General features: G+C 39.6%; 1 protein-coding gene across 4 annotated transcripts in view; it reads left to right on the forward strand.

The window, feature by feature from the left end:
* LOC103282611 (major histocompatibility complex class I-related gene protein-like) overlaps window positions 1-10,493 on the forward strand; it is a 206,533-nt gene that overhangs the window by 50,669 nt on the left and 145,371 nt on the right. The window lies entirely within an intron of this gene.

A 10,493-nucleotide genomic window follows, 5' to 3' on the forward strand; every position in this document is an offset into this window, starting at 1 on the left:
GTATGTATTGATTGTATGACTGCTTTTCATGTTGGATTTTACAATGTGTAATTTGTCACTGTTTTTATTATTGTTGTGAGCCCCCCCCCCCCCCGAGTCCCCTCGGGGAGATGGGGCGGGATATAAGAATAAATTTATTATTATTATTATTATTTATTAATCAAGTAAGCGTTGTGACCATCATACATTGAGGGATGCCAGAATTTCTGGGCTGCAGGTCTTCTGTGCTCAAGCCTACTGCAAATAATGGAAACGGGAAGGAAATGAGACAGAAAATGACCCAACAGCATCCTCATCTGGCCCTCCCTGATTTTATTGTGAGAAATTGATTGGATGACTTGTTTTCATTTCTAACTGCTGATTGCCTGTACTTTTGCAAGATGAAAAGTGCTGTCAGTTTTTGGAGAGAAAAATTGGTCTTTGCATAAACAGCTTCCTTAGCTACTTGTGTTAATCAAAAGTGGAAATGTGCATAGTTGGCATTTTATATGAATGTTTTAATCTAATTAATTTAAATTGTAATCAATTGTAATTGTTTTATAGCACGAGGATTTTGGAGGAATGGATTTTAATCATATGTTTTATATTTTTATATTGTTTTAATTGTTTTATTGGATTTTTATTGTTGTTTTAATTATGTGTAGGCATCGAATTGCTGCCAATTTTTGTACGCCGCCCAGAGTCCCTTCGGGTGAGAAGGGCGGGATATAAATGTTGGAAATAAATAAATAAATAAATAAATTTTATATTTGTAAGCCACCCTGTATTGGCGGGGTAGAAATGTTGTAACTTACGGCCACAGTATGAGGATACTGGATGAATGGATTTTAACCATATGTTTTATATTTTTACTAGCTGTGCCCTGCCACGCGTTGCTGTGGCCAATTGGAGTTGCACTGAATAGCCTTTGTGCTACTAAGCCTGGGCAGTTTCTATATAGGGGCCTCCTTGCTTGGGCTGGTTGAATAGGATGGAGTGGCCTGATGGCTTACAAACCTGAGGGTATATTCTGGTTGGGGTGGTTGAACAGGAGTGAATAGTCTTGCTGCTCAGAAGCCTGGCCGCTTTCTACCTTGTGGAATTGCTTGTTGGCGGACAGGTCGAATAGCAATGAATAGTCTGAGTGCAGGAAGAATGAATGTTGGAATTAGTTACCTCAATTAGCATTGAATGGCCTTGCAGGTTCAAGGCCTGGGTGTTTCCTGATTGAAGGAATTCTTTGTTGGGAGGTGTTAGCTGGGTCTGATTGTTTTCTGTCTGGAATTCTCCTGTCTTGTGAGTGTTGATTTATTGTCCTGATTTTAGAGATTATATTGTTTTCTTATTAGAGCGGTTTTGGGGGTTTTGCGTGTCCCGGCTCCGTTTTGGGGGTTCGGTTGTGTTGTATGAACCTTGAGGCAAGGCTTTTGTGCATAGTTGTGTTGTTATAGTCACGGCGCAAATAATTTGACCTGTGTGTATGTATGTGTGTGTGTGTGTGTGTATATATATATATGTGTGTGTGTGTGTGTGTGTGTGTGATAAAATAATATATTAAAATAATATAATAATCTAATCTATATATATAAAAGGGTGATGGAATAATATAATAATATATTAAAGTAGTGTGAGGGCAATTGGAAAAATATAATATTAATTTTCTAATTAAGATGAAAATTAAAGATTCTAATTTACCTTGGTTCAGAAGATGCTGAAAAGCTGTGTTCTGTATATTTCCACAAGGAACATAGCTATTGATTTCTCCCTTTGGCACAGTAGAATGTTTACTTTGTTTGTTGATTCTGCTTCTGTTTACAGAAGAACCTAGGTCAAACTGGCAGGGTATGATGAACTAGATGAGTCAATATATCGATCGGGATGTGTAAATACATCTCAGGACATTTAATTGATGCAGTGTTAGAGCGCCATCTTACGGAAACTACGTGTAAATAGCAGGCATTTTAGAAGACCTTATTTTGAATTATATTTTTCAGTTTTACTTAGAAAAATATATTACATTTAACATTAGGAAAACAATCAAGAACAGACACTAAGGAAGATCAGCTTAGTATTCATTGATTGATTATAGCTTTAGTAAGAATACATATATATATTCAAAGAATATATAAAAGATAGGAAAAAGAAAACAATAAATAAATGAGATTAATAGTTCTTATAAGATGAAACCTATATTTTAAAAGAGTTTGCTTTAAGATCTGCTTTTAAAATTCAGTAATATAATAATCATTTAAAAGAGTTTAAAAATCAAATGGTAAGAAATAGAACATTTGATCTTTGGAATCACCTGATGTCTGAATTACATAAAAGTATAATCAGGAGATGTAGATACGTCAGCAAATGTTGCATCCCCCTGACCTGGAACATGACCTAAAATTAGAAGGTCGAGGGCAACTGTACACGTGAACACCTGTTTTTCACCTGTTTAATAATTATATCAGGGAAATTTCCAAATGTTGTATCTTCTGCGCATATGTAGAAAACTGATTTTGTCAGCACAAATTGTACTATATATACTGGTGTAATTGAACATAGCTTTTGTGACAGTCCTTTGATCACTGATCACCCTCTTTTGCAAAAAAGTAAAGACCTGGAAATCGATCTGCTGTCTCCGCCTCTTCCTTTCCCAACTGCACTCGAATGGACGGGTAACGTATGCTGCAACATTCTTGGGGGCTCGTTTCGGGATCCGAGTCAGTGGGAAAGGAATAAAGGCGAAGCCTCTTGGGGGCTTGATTGCCTTCACTCGGGGGGCTAGGCAAGACGTTGATCAGAAGGGACGAGAAGGGTACCCACAAAGAGAACCGGCCCGGCTGATCCTCGCCTTTCCTGCCTCCGGACTGATGTGCATTGAGAACCAGCAGCTTCGATTCCACAGGCACCAAGGGAAAAGGCTGGCCTTCAGGATCAGGCAAGTATATGGGGAACATTTCACTTTAAGATAGCTGCAGACATCCAGTGAAACCCCGAGTGACGTTTCGCTTGAGGCGATCCGCACTCATAGGTAGGAAGGACACACTTTCAGGGTGGGAAGTGTAAAGTGGTGTTATTTTATTGTTTTTGTTTGTACCTTCATTGGTTTTTGTTCTTCTGCGTCTCTATTTGTTTCTCTGTCCCTGTGTGTTTTTCCTGCTGCTTTTGTGCTTCAATAACCCTATTTGTGTGCACGCTTCTGTGTTGCTGATTGTTTTATTGTATTTGTAGATAGACAAGATAGAAAAATAGAACATGGGTGGGTCATCAAGTAAGGAGTCTCTGACTCCCCTTGAGTGTATGGTACAGAATTTTTCAAAGTTTAGGAAGTTGACTCAGACACCAGGATGTAATAGTCCCCAAAAATTGAGGAGTCATTGTGAGATTGATTGGGTACGTTTTAATATTGGATGGCCTAGTGAAGGTAGTTATGATTTAAAAGATATTAGAGCAGTCTTAAAAATAGTGGCTGTGGCTCACCCTGACCAATTTCCCTATGCTTCAGCATGGGACACTGCTGTAACCACACAGCCTTCATGGCTAAAGAAATGTCAGAATAAAGAATGTACTGTTTTAGTACTGTACTGGGCTGCAGGAACATTTCCTTTGACAAATCCAAACTGGGATCCAAATAAAGAAAGAGACAAGGACTATTTAATTAGATATAGAGAATTTTTAGTAGAAGCTTTGAAAAAAGGACCTCCAAAGATAATTGACCTTAAGAAGATACAGGAAGTCATACAAAAGAAAGAAGAAAGCCCAGGCGCCTACTTAGAAAGATTGTTAGAAGCCTATCGAAAATATAGTCCCCATGACCCTGAATCAAAAGATGGGTCAGCTTTATTGAATACCTCATTTGTTACTCAATCTGCCCCAGATATTCGTAAAAAGTTACAAAAGCAGGATGGATTTTCAGGAATGAATTTATCTCAATTAATTGATATAGCCACCAAAGTATTCATACATAGGGATGAAGCAGAAAAGAAAGAAAGGAAGAAAACCAGAGAAGAGGATCATAAATTTTTTTTGAACATGTTAGATGAAAGGGATAAGAGGAAGGAATTTGGAAGTGGAAGTAGAGGGAGAGGAGGAATGTGGCAGAAAGAAAGAGGAAGAGGAAGAGGGGTGCCCCTGGGGAAGAACCAATGTGCCATTTGCCGTCAGGAAGGTCATTGGAAGAATGAGTGTCCCTCCGCGCAAGGAGCGGTAGGAATACAGAGGGGAGTACCACCGCAGAGAGGACAATGGAGAGGAAGAGGCCGGGGAGGAGGCCATCGGGGAGGATATACCAATCCAGCTCCTGTGGCTAGATATGGAGGAAACTTGGAAGAGGAATTTGTTGGTTTGGCTGGACTAGGAGAAGATTGGACAGAATAGGACAGACCGGCCCCCTTATGCCTAGGCCCGGGGGAGCCACTGGTCAAAATGAAAGTTGAGGGCCAGGAAATGACTTTTTTAGTAGATGTGTGTGTGTGTGTGTGTGATAAAATAATATATTAAAATAATATAATAATCTAATCTATATATATAAAAGGGTGATGGAATAATATAATAATATATTAAAGTAGTATAATCATATACTATTAGAATAATATAATAATATATTAGAATAATAATAATATGTAATAATAAAATAATATATTAAAATAATCTAATATAATAATATACAATATAAAATTAAATATGATAATAATATATCAAAGTAATATAATAATATACTATTAGAATAATATAATCATAAATATTAGAATAATAATATGTAATAGCAAAATAATATATTAAAATAATATAATTACAGTAAACTCTCACTTATCCAAGCCTTGCTTATCCAAGCTTCTGGATTATCCAAGCCATTTTTGTAGTCAATGTTATCGTGATATTTTGGAGCTAAACGTGATATCGTGATATCGTGATATTTTGGAGCTAAATTCATAAATATAATAATTAAAACATAACATTAATGCGTATTGAACAACTTTTTCCGTCAAATGTGTTGTATAACATGATGTTTTGATGCTTAATTTGTAAAATCATAAGCTAATTTGATATTTAATAGGCTTTTCCTTAATCCCTCCTTATTATCCAAGATATTCGCTAATCCAAGCTTTTGCCGGCCCGTTTATCTTGGATAAGTGAGACTCTACTGTATCTCCAATAATATAAAATTAAATATTATGATAATAATATATTAAAGTGATATAATCGTATACTATTAGAATAATATAATAATATAATATTAGAATAATCATATTATGTAATAATAAAATAATATATTAAAATAATCTAATATAAGAATATACAATATAAAATTAAATATTATGATAATAATATATCAAAGTAATATAATCGTATACTATTAGAATAATATAATCATAAATATTAGAATAATAGTAATATGTAATAACACCCAGCTATTATACTATTAGGATCACTGTATTCCTTGCAGACCTGTAATATTATATATCATATGCAATTATTATTATTATTATTATTATTATTATTATTATTATTATTATTATTATTATTATGTTCCTACCAACGTGCTGCTTCCTCCATCCGCTGCAACTGGGGCGCCGAGGAGGCTGATGCAACCCCGGCCGGGCGTCGCTTGCTCCCTACTTGGCACTCTATGCTGGGCGCTACTGGGGCGGGCTCGGCGCTGAAGCCACGGCGGTTGGGGCCCAGCAGCTGGTTCGCTCTGGCTGCGGGGCGAAGGCCGAGCAGCAGCCGCAGCGACGGAACCGTGTCACGGGCCCGGCGCGCGCCTATGACCCGACACGCCTCCCGCCAGCAAGCTCTGCCCGGCCCCGGGCATGCAGGCACCCAAGGAGACAGACAGACATCTTGAGCAAGGGCAAGGCTCCACAATAACGCCCACTATTCCTCACCACTTGTAATAATAATAATAATAATAATAATAATAATAATAATAATAATAATAATAATTTTTATTTGGGTGATATATATATATATATATATATATATGTGTGTGTGTGTGTGTGTGTGTGTGTGTGTGTGTGTGTGTGTGATGAAAAAAAACCTTGGGGCCTCGCGGGCCTCTTCGGCTGGCGTCACAGGCCCCGCCGCGTGGAAGCCCCTCCTCCAACCAGCATGGGGCCTTCCAGCCAAGTTGACGGCTGGGTTTTTAAGGCCCCGTGGAGGTTCTTTTTTTTGTATCAACCTAGAGGCATGGATGATGGGTTGTGTTGTCAAATTTCGAGGTTGGGGGGCCTTTACTTTTGTTGTTTTGCTCGGTGCCGCGATTCCATCACCCTTTTATATATATAGATATTGTTCTAATGTGTTGTAATTGGATTTTATTCATTGCTATGTTTTAACTATGTGTAAGCATCAAATTGTTGCCAATTGTGTACGCCGCCCTGAGTTCCTTCGGGTGAGAAGCGCGGGATATAAATGTTGTAAATAAATAAATAAATAAAATTTTGCTTTACAGTCCTAGAGAAGGGATGACTTTTAAAAAAAGTTATTATCAGAACAACGTCTGGATAAAAATGAAGTAAGCAAATAAATAAATAAATAATTTTATTTTCTCCTCTGCTGTTGTTTGTTTCTTGAACGTTAAAAGTGTCCTGTTATTTTCTGGAGCTTTGTAACTCTAGGTGTCGCTGGATGTGGTCATCTAGAATTGTGGTCCAAAACAGCAACGTTTTTTTCTAATAAAAAGTGTTACAGATTACCAAACTGATATGACCTGACATCCAAACGCGAACAATGCCTTTTTCAAATAACCCAGGCATTGCTAGGTCCCCAAGCTAGTCTATATCTATATCTTATCTATCTTCTATAGACATAAAAAAGTGAAAATCTGTATGTGTTTACACAGAAAGCCTCCCGCCTCCACAAACAGCTCTAGTTCCAAGTGCTGAGAAGCCTCCAAAGGCACTCCCTCGACTGACATTGTAAGTTATAGTAAGTGCCATGAACATGTAGGCCAAACCCTGCCAAAGTCCTCCCCAAACACTACAGCCCACCAGCCAACGATTTGGGGACTATTTCATCCTAGACTTTATGTGTTTCCTGCACCACAGGCAGGCATCCCAGGGTTCCTCTCTCTTTCCTCTGCTGTTGAATTTGCATGACTCCGCCCACTGCCTCTACCTTAACCCTTTCCTATTCTTTTCAACTCTGCATAGCAAACAGACCACAACTGAGCAGGAACTAAACACTGGAGGAGTTTGGGGGAGTGGTGGAAGTTGTAGTTCACCCTGCCTAGAGTCAGAGCACCGTGACCCCCACTGACAATGGACCTGGACCACCTTTGACACACCAAACACCCGTGGCCGACAGAACATACTGGAGGGATCTAGGGGAAATTCACCTTGATTTATGACCATTGTAGGTACTGGGATGTATAGTTCACCTGCAATCAAAGAGCACTCTAGGCCCCACCAGTGATGGACCTGGAACTAACTTGGTACACAGAACCCCCATGACCAACAAAACATGCTGGAGGTCTTTGGAGGGATTTATAGGAGTTGTAGTTCACCTACATCCAGAGCGCACTCTGAACCCAAACACTGATGGATCTGGACCAAACTTGCCATGCATACCTGATATGCCCACATTAGAATACTGGTGGGGTTTGAGGGGAATTGGCCTGGACATTTTGGAGTTGTACGTAAAGGGATTTATAGTTCACCTGCAATCAATGAGTACTCTGAACTCCACGGAGGATGGATTTGAACCAAACTTGACACACAGAGCCCCCATGACCAGCAAGAAATCCTTGAGGTCTTTGGGGAAATTTCACCTTGATTTGAGGGAGTTGTAGTTCACCTACATCCAGAGCACAATATTTATTTATTTATTTATTTATTTATTTACAGCATTTATATTCCGCCCTTCTCACCCCGAGGGGACTCAGGGCGGATCACATTACACATATAGGCAAACATTCAATGCCTTTTAACATAGAACAAAGACAAGACAAACATAGGCTCTGAGCGGGCCTCGAACTCATGACCTCCTGGTCAGAGTGATTCATTGCAGTGATTCATTGCAGCTGCTCTCCAGCCTGCGCCACAGCCAAACAATGATTGATCTGGACCAAACTTGACATGCATACCCGATATGCCCAAATTTGAATACCCGTGAGTTTTGAGGGGAATTGGCCTGGACATTTTGGAGTTGTAGGTACTAGGATTTATAGTTACCTGCAATGAGTGAGCACTCTGAACTCCACTGAGGGTGGACTTGAACCAAACTTGGAACACAGAGCCCCTATGACCAGCAAGAAATCCTGGAGGTTTTCGGGGAAAATTCACCTTGATTTGAGGGAGTTGTAGTTCACCTACATCCAGAGAGCACTGTGAACCCAAACACCAATGGATCAGGACCACACTTGGCACACATACCTGATATGCCGAAGTTTGATTCCTGGAAGGGTTTGGGGGGAACTGACCTTCCTTTCTGAGAGTTGTAGTTCACCCACAACCAGAGAAACTGACCTCCACTGATGATGGACCGGGTCCAAACCTGGCACGCAGAACCCCCATGACCACTGGAGGGGTTGGAGGGGACGGACTCACCATGGTGGGAGTTGTAGTTTACCCTTCAGCCACACTGAACCCCACCCATGATGCATCCAGAGCAAACTTGCCCAACATCACAAACATCACAAAGTTTCTGGAGGTTAACCTGGCATGATGTGAGTTGTAGTTCACCTACGACCGTATGCATTTTGTACAATGAAAACATTGATTTCTTCAAATAACCCAGGCAGCGCCAGGTACCCAAGCTAGTATGACATAAAAGATATTTTTAAACTCGGAATCATTCAAGGCTGAAGTTTCTAAGGAGGAGGAGGAGGAGCAAAAGGTTCAACTACAGTAGAGTCTCACTTATCCAAGCTAAACGGGCCAGCAGAAGCTTGGATTAGCGAATATCTTGGATAATAAGGAAGGATTAAGGAAAAGCCTATTACACATCAAATTAGGTTATGATTTTACAAATTAAGCACGAAAACATCATGTTATACAACAAATTTGACAGAAAAAGTAGTTCAGTACGCAGTCATGTTATGTAGTAATTACTGTATTTACGAATTTAGCACCAAAATATCACGATATATTGACTACAAAAATGGCTTGGATAATCCAGAAGCTTGGATAAGCGAGGCTTGGATAAGTGAGACTCTACTGTACATAGGATCCTGGGGTCCCATATGGAAAGCGTTACAGAATGGGCTCTTAAGGTCATGTGGTGCTGTTTGGGATATTTTCTATTTAAAGGAGTTGGATGCAGTTTTTAAACACAGATTTTGAATATATTTAACTTTAATGTTTTCATTTGCACACTTGATTATTATTATCATTATTATTATTATTATTATTATTATTGACATGTCACTTTTTTCTTCTCTTAAACGAGACTTAGGCTGGCAAGCTAGAAACAACACATATTGTAATGGGTTGTCATTTAATCCTATATTTTATAACCTTCTATTTAATTGCTCTTAAATCTTATTTTATTCTGATTTTAGTGCTGCTGGATTGTTTTAACTGACAGCTAGTTAGCTGCTTGAGTCCTATTCATGGGGGGGGGGGGGAAGAGATCAATCAATAAAACAATCATCACAACCATCATTATTTGCAAGGGCTGGAGCCATTTGCTGCTTTTCCCGCTCTGTATAGTTTGGAGAAGGAGCACCATTTAGGCTGGATGTACAGCGCCCTACAATGCAGTCTGAGTTTTTATTATGTGGCCCGAATAGACCAGTTAGGAATTGTGGAAGTTGAAGTCCAAAACACTTGGAGGGAGGGCCACAGATGGCTCAGACCTGATCTAACCCCAGAGTCTGGCCACAATCTGCTGTCTTCCAGGAGGACTTTCCCCCAGGAATTTACAATTTCTCATTTACCCCCTTTTCTTTCCGGGAAGTGAATAACAAACAGCGCGACTGTGTTGTCGAAGGCTTTCATGGCCGGGTAGTCATGATTTTTCCAGACTGCATCCGGCCATGATCCAGAAGCATTCTCTCCTGACATTTTGCCCACATCTATGGCAGGCATTGTCAGAGGTTGTGAGGTCTGTTGGAAATTAGGCAAGGGAGGTTTATATATCTGTGGAAGAAAGAACTCTTGTCTGTAGGAGGCCAGTCTGAATGTTGTAATTAATCACCTTGATTAGCATTAAATGTCCTTGCAAGCTTCATGTCCTGGCTTTGTCCTGCCTGGGGGAATCCTTCGATCAGAGGCGTTAGCTGCCCCTGATTGATTCCTGTCTGCAATTCCTCTATTTACAGAGTGTTGTTCCTTATTTACTGTCCTGATTCTAGAATTTTTTAATACCGGTAGCCAGATTTTGTTCATTTCTATGGTTTCCTCCTTTCTGTTGACATTGTCCACATGCTTCTTTCATGTGGATTTCAGTGGCTTCTCATGATGGTTGTTAGCGCAGTCTAGCATTCCTGTGTTCTCAAATCATATACTGTGTCCAGGTTGGTTCATACATGGCCAGACAGCCCAGAAAACACACAATGACCCCATGTTGTCAAAGGCTGT

Source organism: Anolis carolinensis, chromosome 2 (genome assembly GCF_035594765.1).
Source record: "Anolis carolinensis isolate JA03-04 chromosome 2, rAnoCar3.1.pri, whole genome shotgun sequence".
In the NCBI taxonomy this organism is placed as follows: domain Eukaryota; kingdom Metazoa; phylum Chordata; class Lepidosauria; order Squamata; family Dactyloidae; genus Anolis; species Anolis carolinensis.